The sequence below is a fragment of the Peromyscus leucopus genome, chromosome X (assembly GCF_004664715.2).
Source record: "Peromyscus leucopus breed LL Stock chromosome X, UCI_PerLeu_2.1, whole genome shotgun sequence".
Classification (NCBI taxonomy): Eukaryota; Metazoa; Chordata; class Mammalia; order Rodentia; family Cricetidae; genus Peromyscus; species Peromyscus leucopus.
In genome coordinates, this window is record NC_051083.1 from 39,517,040 (window position 1) to 39,535,486 (window position 18,447).

At 42.9% G+C, this 18,447-nt stretch overlaps 1 protein-coding gene across 13 annotated transcripts in view; it reads left to right on the forward strand.

Annotated features, from left to right (window-relative positions):
- The window catches only part of LOC114681372 (F-box-like/WD repeat-containing protein TBL1X), a 164,490-nt gene that overhangs the window by 89,217 nt on the left and 56,826 nt on the right, over positions 1-18,447 (forward strand). For 11 of the 13 annotated variants that reach the window (XM_028854855.2, XM_028854858.2, XM_037198825.1 and 8 more), the window contains one exon: positions 3,837-3,915. The exons of the other annotated variants lie outside the window; for them this stretch is intronic. The gene's annotated coding sequence lies outside the window, so the exon portion shown is untranslated. The remainder of the gene's footprint in view (positions 1-3,836; positions 3,916-18,447) is intronic. 13 annotated transcript variants of the gene reach the window in all.

The window sequence follows — 18,447 nt, forward strand, 5'->3', positions numbered from 1 at the left end:
CAGACTGGCCTCGAACTCACAGAGATTCACCTACCTCTACCTCCTAATTGCTGGGATTAAAGGAGTCCACCACCATAACCTAGCAAATTTGACTTTTTTTAAAAATAATAAAAATTTGCCGGAAAAAGAAGTTGACTGGAATAGCAAGCCACAACATTTTAATCAAATGTCATTCTCTGAATGCTGAATGTCTTGTATCAGGGCAGAGTCCATTTGTTGGTACCACAGATTGTTTCTGCATTGCAAGGAAGGGATTCCAAAGCCTGCTCTGTTTTCTCCTTAAGAGTCCTAGGGAGGAAATGATCAGAAACCAATGACTGAGATGCAGGTGACTTTTTCCTTTACAATGCACAAGGCCAGTGTGTGTGTCAGGGAGTCCCAGGTCTGCATGTTCTGTGTCATGAGTCTTCGTGTGTTGATGCTGAGGAAACTGTTTCACTGGGCATGCTGTACAGCAGCAGCAAGCAATACGGCATGGTATGAACTGCCTGCCGTTTAATAGGTAGGTCTTTCCCCAGCACACTAGCCTGCTCATTTGAGCATGTCACAGGCACAGAAGCACCTCTTTCATACTGGATTTGGAATGTTCTTCAACCACTTCGATGGAGAAAAGGACTAGAGAGGTAACACTTGAAGGAGATAGTTACCATTAGGGAATGCTTTAAGAAGGTTCATGAGCCATATGTTCCTGTTTTGTTTCCTTTTTAAAAAAATTTGGGATGAGTGTGTGTGTGTGTTCATGTATGTGCAGGCACACATGTGCATGTGCATTTTGAAGCCAGAGGATAAACTTGCTCAGAAATAACAGGGTCTCACTGGCCTGGGGCTTTCCAAGTTGATGCTGGGGATGGGACTCAGGTCCTCATGCTTACAAGGCAAGAAGTTTACCAACTGAGCTAGATTCTCCTCAGCCATGTTTGTAGTTTTGATGTGTGCTAAGAGCCCTTAGGGTCTGTCAAGGGTCCAGAGAGATAGCTCACTGGGTAATGGCGTCTGCTGCCAAACCTGAAGACCTGAGTTCTGGGACCCGCATGGTGGAAGGAGAGAACCTACTCCTGAAAGTTGTTCTTTCATCCACACATGCATACTCCCTCCTCCCCCACAAAATAAATGAGGAGAGTTAATTTAATTTAAAACTGTAAAAACCCTCTTAGGATCTGGGTAGATGGGTAATTATATACAACATAGCTCCACACATGTGCATTCACCACCCATGTAAAAAGCTAGGTATGGCTATACATGTCTATATTCTGGTGCTGTGGAAGTTAGAGACAGGAGGATCATGAGTCTTGCTGGCTGACATCCTAGTTCTAGGTTCACTGAGATATTCTGTCTCAAGAGAATAAAGTGGAGAATGATAGAACAGGTCACCTGGCATCTTCTTCTGGTCTTCATGTACACATAGTTCCACTTGTGTGTACATTCACCACACTCACATCCTTCTGTTCTCTCTAACCCTATCCTTAAAAACAAATAAATGTTATATATGTTTGTTGTCTGTGTGTTTATGTGTGGGTATGTGCATGTGTGTGCTGCTGCCTGTGGAGGTCAGGAGAGGGCATTGAACCCTCTGGCACTGGAGTTATAGGTGGTTGTGAGCCACCTTATGTAGGTTCTGGGAATTGAACATTGGTCCTGTGTGGTAGTGTGCTGTTAACCACTGAGCCATCTTTCCAGCTCCTTACCCTATCTTCTTTAAGTCCCTGTGAGTATCCATGTTATTATCTGTTCCCACTATTGAGAAATTAAGAACCATGAAGAACAGTTGCAACATCGAGGTGTCTAGAAATTGCCCATAACTGAGCTAAATCTTCAAAAACCCCTTTCGTATGCTGTATTTGTTCATAAGTAATTTCATTTTACCTTCTCCAAAGTTCATCTGAGTGAATCCAATTTCCTTGTCTATCTGTACATTCTCTTCTTATGGTCTGTATGTGGATGATTTATTGTGTTTCTTGAATAAAAAGGGAACAGAAGCCTGGGCTTGGTGCCATATGTCTTAGTTCCAGCTCTTGAGGAGGTGGTGGCAGAGGAACAGTAATTCAAAGCCAGCCTCAGATATATAGTGAGCAAGGCCAGTCAGGGTTATTGGAGACACTGTTTTAAAAATGAGTGTGTGACAGAGCTCAGGGAATCCTGCAGAGATTATAAGAACCAGAGGGGATGGAGGACACCAGGAGAACAAGGCCCTCTGAATCAACTAAGCAGGGCATGTGAATTCTCTAATAGAGACTGAAGCAGCAAGCAAAGACCTGCGTGGGTCTGCATCAGGTTCTCTGCGTATATGTTGCAGCTTTCAGCTTAGAGAATGAGTGGGGCTCTGACTCTTGTGCCAGCTCTTGGTAGTCTTTTCCTCCTTTTGGGTTGTGGTGTCCAACTCCAAAAATGATAGTTTTTGCTTCATCGTATTATATTTTAGTTTTGATTTGTTGTTATGTCTTAGAAGCCTGTTCTTTTCTAATGAAAGACAGAAAGTGAATGGATCTGGAGGGGAGGGGATATGGAGAGGAACTGGGAGGAGCAGAGGGAGGGGAAAATATAATCAGGATATATTGTGTAAAAAAAAGTATCTATTTTCAATAAAAGAAGAAAAGAAATAGCTTGTCAGAGAGACATGGGATAAAGAAATACTAAGTTTTGAAAAAAATGCATGTTCTTTAAGTTACACAATTTATGGCCCTTCTTTCAAGTGAAAATTTACTCTTCAAAAATAAGTAAGTGAATGGATGGATGGATAAATAAAAATAAATGGGAAGTTAGTTTGCACTTGATTTGAGATGGGGCAGAATATTAGGACTTTGGCCTGTACACTATGAGGCTTCTTAGGATTGTGACACTCATGAAGGACATTGTGTCCTTCAATGGAATGTTGGCAAGGCCTACAAATACTTGTGGTTGTCACATCTTAGAGGTGCTACAGGCATCTGATGGGCAGTCTCTGGGTGCTTCTAAGCACCCTCCTGTACATAAGACAGACTTCAAGAACAGTAAATGCTCTGCCAAATGCCAGGAGTGCTCGTATAAGCACTAATGTCCTGTAGTGTTCTTTACTGGCTCCATGTTTCTGTAAGGTTTATCTGTTGGAATTTCATCTTGGGGAGGGCCAAGACCTTGGCCTGGCCTGGTGAGCATGGACGGGACAATAGATGTTGCTTATTTGTGAAACCCAGGTCAAGAACTGAGTTAGGTACCTGCTTTTGGAGCAGAAGGGATGTTAACCACACAGATATGAAGAGAAATTATGTTAATTGATAAATGTAATTCACTTGAGTTTTACAGTCCATCCACTTAACATCTAGCATATATTTAAAATGTGTGCAATCATACATTAGGTTATAGCAAAGGTTCATTCTCTGAAAAGAGTCCCCCCAATCAGTGGCAATCACACCCCACCCCATTGCCACCCTCTACTCTTCTTCTGTCCTTGTGTTTTTCTACTCGAGGGACTGTATATAAGAATCCTGTAGTTCTGCCCCTTTATATCAGACTTCTTTCATTGATATGGTTTTTTTTTTGGGGGGGGGTTCATCCATGTTGCAGTCCATGTTTAAACCTCATTTCTTTTTATTACACACTACTCTTCTTCTGTTACATGTATAGGCCACATTTGGTCTATTCATGTTTGCCTGACATTTCCATCTGCTTTTTGACTAATGTGTGTGTGTGTGTGTGTGTGTGTGTGTGTGTGTGTGTGTGTGTGTGTGTAGGGGAGTTATGGGGAGAAAAGTAATAGATAAGATCATGGCCTGGCATCTACCTGCTAGGGTGGACCCAGAACAGATTCCCTAATCAGAACTGATCGCAATTTTGACCTCAGGAATCTGTTTTGTTCACAGGGATCTTACTTTATCTTCTGTGAGGCTCCGTGCCCCAGAGCCAGCTACAATTTAAGGAAGATAGGGGACTACTGACAAGGTGAATGGTTGTTTTAAATCGTTTTTATTCTTCCTTCATCTCGATGTCAAATGTATTTCTCTTTAAATCATTTTGCAGTACTGCCCTAGTGTGTTTTCTCTCCTCCCTTCTCCTTTTACCCCTCCTCCTTTCTCTTTCCCTTTTGGTCACCCAACCCCCTAACCCTCGGGTTTGTTACCTGTTTAGAACAGGCTTTTTCCTCTCCCCTCCACCTTCTCCCCCTTTCTTTTCTTGTTGCTGTGGATGGAACCTAGCACTTCTTACTTGCTAGCCACACACCTAGACGCCATTTTATTTTTCTGTCTTGAATTATTTGTACGCTGGTTTATCCCTCCATAAACTCAGCCTTCCAAATTTGACAATTGACATTTATCTTCTCCCGTGGTACCTGCTGGCTTTAGGACCCACCCCATGGATACCACAGCCACAGGTATGTGAGATGCACATCAGCCTGTATGATTTAATTCCTCTCTAGATGCCTTAACCTTAAATTCCTAATACTGTGTGTACTGAAAGGTGCTATGCAGAGAGTTGTTAATGGTAGTGTTTATGGGAATATTTGAGAGTGTACATGGCAGAGACTTTTTTTCCTGTAATGTTTTCTATCTGTAGTTGACTATATCAGCATGCAGGGACCCCATAGATAGAAAGGTAAGAAAGTCCTTTAAGGAGTTCTTTACTTAGAGAACCTTTAAGGAGTCCTTTAAGTCCTTTTAGGAGTTCTAAGTTGAAACTCTTTGAGGCTTGAAAACTTCCATTTCATCCTTGCGTTCTGCCATCTCCCAGTAAGGGGGCCAAGAGTCAGAAAGCTTTCTAAACGTTAGAGTCAAATAAAGACACTGGAGGCCCAAGTCTCAGGCCTTTTGAGCCACGTCAAAGAAAGCAGGCAGATTCCTTCCTGCAACTGACCCTGTCCCTGAGACAGTCTCCTTTCTCCTTTGTGCTCCCATACTATTCTTTCCTTTTGTAGAAAAGATGATTTAGAACTTGTCTGGCAGAGCAAGCACTACTAGCAAAATGGGGACTGAACTTCTGATCTGCCTAAGGAGGACAGGACTACAGCTGGTAGAGCCATCTCACAGTCTGTAAGGTGGTCTGTGCCAGCTGGGCCTTGGAATTCTTAGTCCTGTGTGACTGATGACGAAGGCAATGCTAAACAGGAATATGTTTCGGCTCTCCCAAAGCCACCATAGGAAGCATGGAAGAGTTTAGAAACTCAACTAGGAAAGATTTTCCCCTTGTAATCTGGTTAAATCAATGTGATGTGTGCTGTGTTTGGAGACAGCCTACTGAATAGGAGGAGACAAATGATTGTGTTCCCTATGTGAATACATTTTTGTCCAAATGCTAATCTTCCTTAGGTTTTTCAGTATGGAGTCTTCACATGGCAAGCAGTACTTTCCAGAGTGCCTGCTCAAAGACTAGATATGAAAAGGAATCCTGTCTTGGCCCTTAGGAGCAAAGCTTTAAATCTAACTCATGTTTCTCTTTTAAGTGGACCAATATCCTGAATTGGTTTGTTAGGAGCTATACCACTGAGAAACATAGCAGATTGGCTATTCTGGCACCCACAGCTGACATTTTGGCAACAATATTGAACAAATATAAATGGGTGAAATAAAACTGAGTTTCATACTATGATTCATTTAAAGTAATACCCCATCACAAATTAAGAAGGCATTCTGTTTGTGGGTTCTCACCTTCTACTTCGTTTGAAACAGGGTTTCTTTTACTGGTCACTGTGCTGCAAGCTGCCAAAACTCAGAAAATATTGAACTAAAGATGGCTCATCTATACCTCCTTCCTTCCAGTTATTCAAGTCTACTAGGCAAAATAAGGAGTTATAATTAACGTCTAGTTCAGCCCTAATTCCCTACAAAATGAGGGGTCGACTGGATTGACTATTCCACAAAGCCTGTAAGCTGGTCTGGTCTCCTAGGGTATGTTTGGCTCCCTGAAGGACTTTTGGTAGTATCTAGAGACATGTTGGGGGGGTCATGATTCAGGGAAGGGTGCTTAATGGAAAAAGACCAGGAGTGTTGTAAAATGTCCTACAACACACCGGACAGTTCCTCATGAAAAATAATACCCACCCAGAACAATTTCATAAGCACTGTGGCACTGTGCTTCCTTTCATATGACAAAAATCTTTCCAGACATTACATAATGCTCCCTCAGGGAGGGGGAGGATAATTACCTCCAGTTTGGAACCACCTCTCTGAACTCCAAGACTGTAAAATCAGCTGTTAGTTCCCTTCTCCTGAGTTCAGGGAAGTTAAACTACATTGCCAGTTGCCCTGGCTTTTTGTAGGGACAGAAATCAAATTCCAGCACTTTCTGCTTATTCTCTTTAAATGTTGTTCTCCTCCACTGTGGCAATAGAACCTAACACAGACAAATCTTTTACAAGGGAGAAGACTCAATGGGGGTAGGAAGATAACTCAGTCAAGTGCTTGCTGCTTAAGGGTGAGGACCCACGTTTGATCCCCAACACCCATGTAAAAGCCAGACAAGATGGTATATACTTGTATTCCAAGTGCTATAGGAGTGCAGGCTGGAAAACTTGTGGGGCTTGCTGTCTAGGCTAGTCAAACTGGCAATGTCCAGGTTCAGTGAGCAATCCTGCCTCAAATAGTAGGATAGAGAGTGAGGAAGACACTGATTGTCAACCTATGGCCTCCATATGCCCCTGGGCATGCACGCAGGCAAGCATACACGCACATACCCCCAAAAAGGGGGTGGGCTGGAGATTTATTTGGGCACATGGTTTCAGAGGTTTTAGTTTGTGGTTGTCTGGTCATGTGTTATGGGCTGAGGCAGGCAGAACATTGGTGGTGGAAGGGTGTGGAGGAGCAGAGCTACTCACCTCATGGTGGCCAGGAGAGACTAGGATCCTAAGTCCTCAGGGACAAGGTATATCCTTCAGTGATAGTCTCCTAGTGACTTCCTTCCTCTAGCTAAACCATACCTTTTAAAATTTCCACCATTTCCTCCTAACAGTACCATTAATTTAGGAATCTATAAACTGATTACCTCATTGTTGAAGGGTTGACTCTCGTGATGTAGCTATTCCACCAAGCCTATATCTGCACACTGTTGCATATCCAAGTCTTCAACACCTATCCAAACCGTGACAGCCATCCACAGAGTCAATTCTTGGTGCAGTTTGTTGATCTCTGGCGATGCTCTAGTTAGGACCCAGGGTAGCCTTTCTGAGTAATGTTACATTATTCTGAGTTTCTGAGTGTGAATTTAAAGCTCTTAATAGCAACTGGTAGCTGGTATGAGTTCAAGGATAAGGCATTCAGAAAGAAGATAGGTTATATCGTCTTCAGGGTGCAACAATGTGTTGTATGGCAATTTCCTCAGAGATAAAACCTTCCTTCTTGGTGAGAAGCCCCTCAAGATATAAGATATTCTTAGGGGAAGGGAAACACTCCCTCCTGCTGGGAAGTTCTTTAAGCTCATAAAGTGAACAACTCACAGGCTTTAGGAACTCCCTAAATCTGATCAGATTCAGTAGGTGTCTCCCTCCCCAAGCCTATGTAAGCAGTAAGGACTGCTGAAAGTCCCTTGCAGACAAGCTAAGCTGCCTAGAAGAGGCTCAGACCAGGTGAACTACCTGGAACAGATAGAGACCAGCCAAGCTGCCTTGAAGAGACACAGACCCACTGAGCTGCCTGAAGGGACAGCCTCCAACCTGCTGAGCTGCCTGCAGGTTCTGTGTGCTGTGTGCTCCAGGTTTCCAGCTTTCATGAACTGTCACCCAATCTGGGGTGGCCTTTAGTGGTGCAGCTGTGTTTAGTCATTTCTGCTCCTGCAAGTACGCCTTTAGCCATACTCTTATAAGTAACTCCAATAAAACTCCTTGGTTCGCCAGGACAGAATTTGGTAATATCCTAACTTTTGTCTGTTGTTGGTTCCCTGTCTGGATTGCATAGATGTTGTTCATGTCTCCCCAGGACTAGTGTCCCACAGCACCACAAAAGCAGGCTCAGTAATGATCAGAGTAGCTCAGATTATCTTGTGATCATACAAAACAAAATGAATATTAGAGAACGTCCTTAGTAGTAGAGTAACAGGGCTGCATGTAAAAGGCCTTGACTGGGTTTCAGGTGGGGATGCACTGTGGGGAGCAGGTCCCAGTTTTGTTTGTTTAGCTGTGTTGTATTTGACATAGGCTGGCCTTAGACTGGTTCTATGGCTAAGGCCAATCTTGAAGACCTGAAGAATTAGGGCCCCTAATTCTCTGTGATGGTAACAGGGTCTGGAGTATCTAGTTAGAAGTAATTGGGCTGAAATGATAAAATTTTTGACATTGGTTCTCAAATATTCATAAAGGAATAAACATAAATGAGTATAATGAGGAAGGAAGGGAACGGAGACCTAAGTGGATAGAAGACTTGAGGTCAGATGTGTTAGAAATAAGAGTTATCAGTGGTAGTAAAGAAAATGGGTGTGATGGTGCACACTATAATCCCACACAGTAGGTTGAAGCAAGAGGACAGAGAAATCTAGGCTAGCCTGGGCTATGTAGTAAAACCCATCTTAAACAGACAAACAAACAAAATATACACATACTACTTAAAGTATATAAAGTATATACTTAAATATCCACATACAGTTTTTTTAAAATATGGGAATCAGGGTTGGGCAGTTACAGGAATGAGGACCTGAGTTCTGTCCTCAGAACCAGGTACAAAAGCCTGGTAAAACCCCAGCCCTGGGGAGGCAGAGACAGGCAGATCCCTAAGGATCATTGGCCATCCATCCAGCTTAGCCTACCTGTAGAGTGTCAGGTTGGTGAAAGACTCTGTCTCAAACAAAAAAAAAAGTGGGTGATGCCTGCGAAAGGACACTCAAAAGTTGGTCTCTGGTCTTTGCATGCACAGGGATGGACAGGAACACACATACACACACATGGAAGATGAGCTATGCAGAAAAGATTTTATGAGCAACTGTAGGGCTTTGGAGCACTTACTACTTAAGAATAGGATGCTTTTGCCTTCTGTATTTTATTATTCTTATTTTTTTTTTTTTGCAATGCTGAGGGTGAAGCCCAGGCATCCATGCATGTTAGGCAAGAACTCAACCGCTGGGCACTCTACCTCTACCCCTTTTGTATTTTAGAGTGTGAGGTTAGTGACGTGTTTAAAAGGCTGGAATTTGTGGCCCTGTGAATCTCCTGTTGCCTTCCCCTGTGAAATTCTGCAAACATTTTTCCTCCCAAAGATATTAATTTAGAGCAGTCTTGAATGCCCTTTTGAAGTCCTTCAACACCCGCTACCACCACCACCACCCCGCCACACACACATGCACACTTCCCACAAGGCAGAATGTATTCTAAATGCTGAAAGATACAGACATGGGCAGAATAGCTTCTCGGAGAAAATAGAATCTCTGAAATGTGTGGAAAGGTTGACACCCAGCAGTCTTCAAACCAAGGATGGTCTTCAGTCGTGCTTCTATAGCTTAGCTTTTGGATACCACTATTCCTTGGGGGTGGAGTTTCTGATAGCTTGCTAAAATGCAAGCCCTGTGTTTAATTATTCAGGGCAGGTGCTCTTCAACTTACAGTGGTACTCAGATTCAATAAACCCATCATAAGTTGAAATACTATAAAGGCACAAATGCATTTAGTTCACCAAGGCTACCAAACATTGCTACAGAATGTCTTAGTGTATTTGGCCTGTTATCATAAAATACAGACTGGGTGGCTTACACAGGAGATTATTTCTTTGCAGGTTGCAAGTCCAACATCACAAGATAGCAGATTGTTATCTGGTGATGGCTGCTTCCTCGTTCATTGATGGCTCCTTCTTACTGTGTCTTCACAAGTGAGAGTTCAGGGGCTTTCTGGGATCTCCTTTAAAGCACACTAACACCACCCATAAGATTCCACACTTGTGACCTCATCTCTTCCCAAAGCCCAATCCTCTTAATAGTGTAGCACCTTGGGGATGAGGATTTAACATAGGAATTTGGTCAGGTTTGGAGAGATTGTGATCATGACACATGGCTTTATAGATTGGAATGAGTGCCATAGAGAATAGCTTTTTCCTTTGCAACAGAAACATGCATACCCCCTCATCTTAGATCATATCAGTAAGCACCTTTGTGACCCAGCTGGTCTCTTTGGAAATACTTCTTTACAAACTGGTAAAACAAAACAGAGTTGTTACTAAGTGCTGTGTGCCTAGCCCCATGGAAACCCATGGTAATCATTTCTGCATTTGTGTCAATGCAGCCAACCCAGGCCTAGTACTATAGGTGCTTTGCTGGATCCAGGAGGGGAAATGATGAATGAAATGTAATTTCTTTATAGCCTGAGTGGGAGGAATCAGCCAAAGCACCAACACATCTCTCAATATAACCCTACTGAATTAATCAGTATACCAACCCAGTGTCTCAGGAGCCAGAGGACTGAGGGAGGCTCTGAAGGAAGGCAGCAGCTTTGTAGTGAAGCCTTCAAGAAAACTTGGAATCTTACCCAGGGGAAAAGACTTAGTATAGAACAAGACAGGCCAGGACATGCACTGTATTCTATTCTGCATGTGCACCACAGAGCACTGTTGTATGCAGAATGATGCATGAAATCTAAGCCTCTGGCTGAACAAATAAATTCATACAGGCAGAATACAGGGGTTAAGTGGAAGAGGAATGACACTAAGTCTGCCACCACCATTCCTTCAGAGCTAATCCTGTCCTCACAGTATGAGCCAATATGAGCATGTGGATCTCCAAAAAGGGGTTCTTGTGGCCCATGGGTACCCATAGAGGTCTTAAGAAGGTGCAGTGGACTGAGAGCTGGAGTCTTCTCAGGAGGCTATATTCCTTGGACTCGAGTTGAACTTCTTTATGTGTGTGCGCACATGTTTTTTCATGTGTGTGGGTACATAGGTATGCACATAATATGTGAAGGCTAGAGGTCAACCTCGGGTAACATTCCTCAGGTTCTACCCAAGAGTAGACAAGAGTTCACACTGACCTGCAATTCAACTGATAAGCCATGCTGGCCTGCCAGTGAACCCAAGGGATCCACCTGTCTCTCTTTACCCAGTTCTTGGATTGTAATTCTGTGGAAACATGCCTAGCTTTTTTTTTTTTTTTCGAGACAGGGTTTCTCTGTGTAGCTTTGCGCCTTTCCTGGAGCTCACTTGGTAGCCCAGGCTGGCCTCGAACTCACAGAGATCCGCCTGCCTCTGCCTCCCAAGTGCTGGGATTAAAGGCGTGCGCCACCACGCCCGGCCATGCCTAGCTTTTTAACTTGGTTTCTGGGGATGGAACTCTGGCTCTCAGGCTTTCTCTACAAATACTCTACCAGTTGAGCTGTTTACTATATTCCCAGTCCTAGGCTTGGAATTTTATTTCATTTCATGATTGCAAAAGGATGCTGAAGCTGTTCAGCTCTAGGCAACTTCCACATTTATTTACTGCTTAACCTTAAATGACATGGGTTAGAACAGTGTAGGGGCTGCATATACATGGAATTTTATTTTTGAGAAAACTTACAAACTGTACAAGCTAGAAGTATCAGATAAATTAAGTTTAAGTGTGTCATGAATATATGAAATGTATGTAGAGAATAGTCTATTTTATCATTTACAGTTGTAAAATATACAGAAATCTATAAAGTTAGAACTGGCCTGGCAGTGGTGGCACATGCCTTTAATCCCAGCACTCAGTAGGCAGAGCCAGGTGGATCTCTCTGAATTCGAGGCCAGCCTGGTCTACAGAGCAAGATCCAGGACAGGCATCAAAGCTACACAGAGAAAACCTGTCTCAAAAAACCAAAAAAAAAAAAAAAAAAAAAAAAAAGGATGAGGTCAGATCATGGGTATCTGCAGATTAGAACATGTCATTTTGGGGGACCCAGTCCAGCCCATCACAGTTGTCACACACCACCCCCTCCAACCCCACCTTTCTTGTAGAGTTTCATGATGGCCATGAGACACTTACAGAACAGCCAAAGGAATCCAGGAAGGTCACATTCTTTGTAGTGAGCATGTATAGAGCAAGTTCTTCCTCCCAAGTACAATGCCCCTAAAAAGCTATTTCTACACCCAAGAGTAGGACCCAAGCAGCAAGGTGCAAAGCCAAACACAGAAGCTGCAATTAAAGTTTGTGACCTCCTTAACCACCCCACTAGTGTTCTGGGTGGCCAATATTCTGGGTAGTATCTTACTGAATGAAGGACAGGTTTTGAGTCAGTAAGGCATGAGTTGATCTGTGTTGTTGTTTAGTTGTTACCCTTTGGGGCTTTTTCAGAAATCTTCCATGGTATGCACTTGGTGGATTTTGGTCTAGGTAACTTAACAGGAGAAATGCAGTGAGTTTTGCTATAGGCATGGGCAGAGTATCCGCTCACCTGTACCCTTGCATTAGTACTTGGGTCACATCCAGAGTTTTGTCAGGCCTTCAGCTATTTGTGTGTGTGTGGGGGGGAGGGGGGTTGCTCTCTGAGGTTGATGACTTGGAACAAAGCCGTCATCCTCTTCTAGTGATAGGTACAGAGGAAGAGAAGAAGCACTTTATACCTTCCACAGAGTACTGTGCAGTTTTTTCCAAGAGAACTGGTCCTTTGAGTCTTGGGTGCTAAGCTCAACATCTTTCAACACTCTTAACTCTTTTCAGGGAAGTGTATTATACAAACAAATGGCCTGCTGAGAAATATTCTGTGTTTGGAAGTCTCCGGCACAGCAGGTGAGGCCTTGACCTCTGAGTTTCCTCTTAGTGGTGTTGACTTCAAAAGTAAACAAGAGGTTGTTACCTTGATGGTGTATCACAAGCCATCAAGCTCAACATTTGACAACAGACTGGCAAGCCCTAGAGACTCAGCTTTCAGTAGCAGTGTTATGGGTGGGGCAATGTACCTTGCATCTTGCATTATGATTAGAATCCCCAAAGAAGATCCTGCTTCACAAGGGGAGTCCAAGGCAGTGGACACATGTGCAGTCATTGGTTCCATGATGCTGGAGACCATGACCAAACAGCTCAGAAGTATGCTTTGTAGGGAAGTCTGAATTCTGCTTCATGATACAGCATGAGTCTGAGTCTTTACACCCACAAAGGCAGGTTTCCTTTCTGGGGAGCCTGTTCTTCTGTAATGTAGGGCACGGGAATAGCTTCTGTAAGTCTTCATGTCAAGAGTTTGCTAAGAAGAAGCTGGGCGTGGTGGTGTGACCTTGTGATAAGAGGTTGAGACTGGAAGATCTGGAGTTTAAGGCTACATACATAAGGCTGTCTCAAACACTAACTACAATAATTTACTAAATGAACTAGATGATGTTAAGGTTGACTTTATAGTAAGTCAAGCGCTCTAAGCAGGGCTTTTGTTACGAACTTAACAAGGCATGCCTTTTATAACATTTGCAAGTAGAAATGCTTCCTGATTTCTAAGGCTCTGCATCTGAAAAGTAAGTAAATAGCCCAGTATACTTGGATGACCCAAAAGCAAAGTAACTAATGGCCCTTCACACTGGCTTGATTTTTGTTTTTGTTGTTCCTTGTTTACATACTTATTTGAAGGTAAACACACAGAATGATGTAATACTGAATGGCAGACACAGGATGTCACAAATTAGTTTTTATGTCTGGTTTTCTTGTCTACAAATGTGCACCAGTTTCAACCACTGTATGAGTTATCTTTTGATGACTGTGTAACAGATGACCTCAAACCTCTGTAGGTAACTGATGCTCTCATGTATGTCCTGAGACCCAGGAGTCCAGGTGCAGCCCACACAGGCAGATGGGACTGGCTATACTATATATACTATACTCCACACATTTGGGAGGTCTCATCACCACCCTCCTACTTGTCTAGGACCGTAACATTCTATTTACAAAACTCTCTGCCATAGTTCACTGTGGTTTTTGTTAGAGGTTTATTTATTTATTATTAGGTTTATATGTTTCAGTATTACATCATTCTGTGTGTTTACCTTCAAATAAGCATGTAAACAAGGAACAACAACAAAAGTCAAAGATCTGATTACTATTTTTATTTTATGCACGTGGGTGTTTTTCTTGCATGAAAGTGCACCACATGCATGCAAAGCCCATGGAGGTCAGAAGATACAGCCCTCGGGAGGTGCTGTTGGTTGTGAGCTTCATGTAGGTTCTGGGAACTGAACCCCAGGTGGCCTGCAAGAGCAGCAAGTACTGTAAACACCTGGGCCATCTTTCTAGCCCTTATTTTGTTGTTGTTGTCGTCGTCATTATTTTGTTACTCACACATGCTAGACAGTTTGTCATTAACCTACATCTCAGCCTTCTTGGCCATGATTTAAGAGTTGACATTGTGGCTAGGGAGATGGCTTGCTGGGTTAAAGGGCTTGAACACAAGTGTAGGGGTATTGGTGAAATTATTAAGGCCACTCCACGTAGTTAAAAGGGAGGTTTATTTAGTGGGATAACTCACAAGTGAAGGGATAGGTTACAGGGTCTGGGAAAGGTGTAGTGCAGTCCGGTGGTGTTCTCTGGAGAACTCTACTCGGTCTGCCTTCAGCGTCCAGGATCCAGGAACCAAGAGAGTCCAGGATCCAGGAACCAAGAGAGCCGGCGCATCCGGATCTCGGTCGGGTCTTCAGGGTTCTCTCTTGCCCCTCCTTGTAGGTGTGACAGTTACTGAAGCCTCAATGGGGGTTGGAACTTCCAGATCAAAGCTGGAATGGCTACCCACTGCATAGGGGCCTGAGTTTGGATTCTCAGAACCCATATTAAAACAAAAGCTGCATGCTATAGAGAGAGTCTGTAATCTCAGCATTTCTAGCAAGATGTCATACCGAGACAAGAATGCCCAGAGGTACACGGGCAGCTAGCCTGCTGTATGCAGTTTCTGTGAACGTAAGAATCGGAGACTCTGTTTCAAATAAGGTGGAAGGTGAGGACTGACACCAAAGCTTGTCCTCTGACCTCTACAACTGCATTCACACTCACACACCAGAACACTGTGATGGCTAATCTTGGCTGTCAGCTTGCCTGCATCTTGAATCAACTAAATCATCACCTGCTGGATCAGATTTTTTGAAGCAGCACAGATAAAAGGCCATAGAAGAAAGAAACATTCGTCTTTTGCCTGCTTGCCCTCATTCTTGCTGGCAAGTCCATCTGTCTTGTTGCTGCAGCATTCCTTCACCAATTTAGAATCAACTTCTTTGGATTTCCAGTGTAGATTGGAGACCAGCAACTCTTTAGGAATGCTCTAGGTCTTTAGCACCAGATCAGAACACCTGAGACATCCAGCCCTGTGGACTGAACAACTATCAATAGATTCTCAGACTCTCCAGTATGAGACATTGTTAGATTATGCAGACCTCACTCACCCTGAAAGCTAATCTGATAAATCCCATATATATTCATTCTATCAGTTGTGTTCTTTTGGAGAACGCTTACTAATAAAAACACGTTCACATACATAGCACACACGCAAACATTAAGAAAATAAGAATTGACAATGTCTTTATTACTCTTGGGTCTTTCAGCACTAGAATCACTTTGTTAAAATCATTTTGTTACGTCATTAATTCACTTAGGAGAACTCACTAGATAACTTTTTATCCCAGTCATCTGGTGAGGTACTAGGAATGGGACTCTGGGCAGAGAAAAATGATAAGGATAGACAGACAGACAGTATTTTAACACCTATTCACAACACACCAAATTCTAACAAATGATCCACATTTGTGCTAATTCCATTTTATAAATTTTGGAAAATTGCAATGACTTAACATTTTGGGGTGGGACCTGTTCTAGCTTCTCTTCTGTTGCCATGATAAAAATACTCTTAACAAAAAGCCACTTGAGGAGAAAGATTTTATTTTAGTGTACAATACAGGGTATTGTCAGTCCATTATAGGTAAGAAGCGTTAGTAACAAGAACTTAAACAGTTAATTGTATCGCACCCACAATCAAGAGCAGAGACAGATGAATGCACACATTCTCTCTTGCTTGTGGTCAGCTAGCTTTCTTCACCCCTATACAGTTCAGGATGTCTGGACTGGTGCCACTCAGAGTACACCCTATCACATAACTTAAGACAGTCACCCACAGACATAATCACAGACAAACCCAATGTGGACAGTCCACCACTGAAACTGTCTTCCCTTCTAGGTTTGTGCCAAGTTGACAAAGGTAATTGATCAACAGACCTCAGGATCTGTTGTCTTTTGTCTTTTTGAGACAGAACAGGGTCTCATGTTGAACTCAAAACCTCTATATACCTCATTCTACTCTGTAGCTAGGTTACAGGTATGTATACCACTATACAAGGCTGAATATTTTGTAGGATCCTAAGATCTTAAAGTTGGAGGGAAGCTTTGGGATGCTTTTGTAGTCCCCTGCATTTCATAGACATGTCATTGTGGTCCACAAAAGGAAGTGGTTCCTATCAGGGAGAGCTAGGGCCGGGATGGTAGAGTGTAGTATGCTGTGGGTCAGCTCCTTACATCTCTTATAGAAGGCATACATCACATCAATCCAGGTCTGTGGGTGAGAAGGTACCATGTGGTTCACTTCCAAGTTCTGCTTCTGCACCTAGTAGCCCTGACATTATATTCAGTATTGTGAATTGCTTTGTTCTGTAGCTTGGTGATGTCAGTGTTTTTATCTGAAGGCCAACCTTTCTTTGAGATTCATGGCTTTAATGCTATCCTCCTCCTTCTAACGTTTCCATGAAGAATTTTAAAATTCCCCAGTTTAAAATATTGGAGATGGTAGTCAAAATTTCCTGATGTGGGGAGTCATCTGGGAACAACAATATCCAAAATTATACATTGAAGAGAAGGGCATCTGGAATGATCAGGATGGGGATGTTTGCAAAGGTGGGCTGATAGCAGGGGAGAATTGTTTTGTTGGCTCCAGGATTGCAAAGTGTGATAACGTGTTGAAAGCTTCAAGCTATGAAACAAAATATTAGGTACTCGTTTGTGCCCCTGTGGCAGCTGTTAACACACTGTCTTAGTTAGAATTTTTGTTCCTGTCAAGAGACACCATGACCGTGGCAACTTTTATAAAGGAAAACATTTAATTGCGGCTGGCTTATAGTTCAGAAGTTTAGTCTATTATCATCATGGCAGAAAGCATGGTGGAGTGCAGGCAGACAAATGTTAGAGAAGGAGCTGAGAGTTCTACATCTTGATCCGTAGGCAGCAGGAGACTGTGTGCCACAGTGGTTGTAGCTTGAGCATATGAGACCTGAAGGCTCACCCCCACAGTGATACACTTCCTCCAACAAGGCCACAAATACTCCAACAGGGCCACACCTCCTAATAGTGCCACTCCCTGTGGGCTACGCATTCAAACATATGAGTCTGTGGGAACCCTTTCTATTCAAAGCATCACATACATACATTGGGCTGGTTGGTTCTGTGTGATGTTCTGGGGGATGAGTTACCCCATGAATCACAGGTGGTAGTGCTTCTACAGTGTCTTCTTAAGAGCTTACCTGGAGAACTGATACACAGAGATGCTCAGTTCATCAAAAGCATGAGCAAAACTGGTAGTTGCAACAAATGCTACACATCTATGCTCCCTTTATCCTTTAAATTATTAACTACATTTCAGACTTTTGCAGAGTCTGTCCATTTTTCCACAAATGTTCTTCCTTAACTTGAGGATCCCATCTGGGAATCCTTGTTGCCTGAGTCCTCCTGTCCTCTTATCTGTGCATCTGTGGCAGTTTTTCAGACTTTGCCTTGTATGTGTTGACCTTGACAGTTTTGAGTGGACCTGGTCTCATGTTTTATGTTTTCTTCAGGTGGTGTTGGCCTGATGTTATTCAGGTGATTAGAGTGGGATAGTGTATTTTGGGGGTATCCTGGAGGTGAAGTACCCCACTGTTCTTTCTATCAAGGGGGTATATAGCCAACACAACATGGCTGACGATGTTCACTTTTGCCTTTTTTCTGAAGTTGTGGGAGCTAAATGTCTGCATTACAAAGGTTTAATGTGATAAATTGCACTTTCTGGAGGTGTTTTGCTTATGTTTTACATGAAAATATATCCATTCACTAATCTCTCTATGGAAAGCATTGGGCTTTCTTTGAAAGTGTTACCTTAGTGGTGTGTGTGTGTACATGTGTACATACATGTGCTTTACAGTTGCACATGAACATGTGAATTGTGTCCCTAGAGGCTAGGAATCAAATTCTTGGGTATTGTTCCTTAGGCACTCACCTTGTTCTGTGTGACAGGGTCTCCCCCACCAAACACACTGACCTGGAACTCTACCACAAATACCACAAATAGGCTAGACTGGCTGGCCAGTGAGCCCCAGAGATCCACCTGTCTCTGCATTTTAACTTGGACATCTGCTTTAGTTATGTCCATAAGAAAGCATTTAGATGGGTTTCACTGAAAAAAAAATGTGTGTGTTCTGGTAGCTCATGAATTTATGTAATATTTCATTACTTTTCATAGATGCACCAGTAAAGTAATTCCACTTGGCAGGAACAAGTTTGGAGACAGTCCACAGTTGGGTGTTTCTATTTAGTCCCATTGAACCAATTCCGGTGGAATTCTAGGGGTTCTGT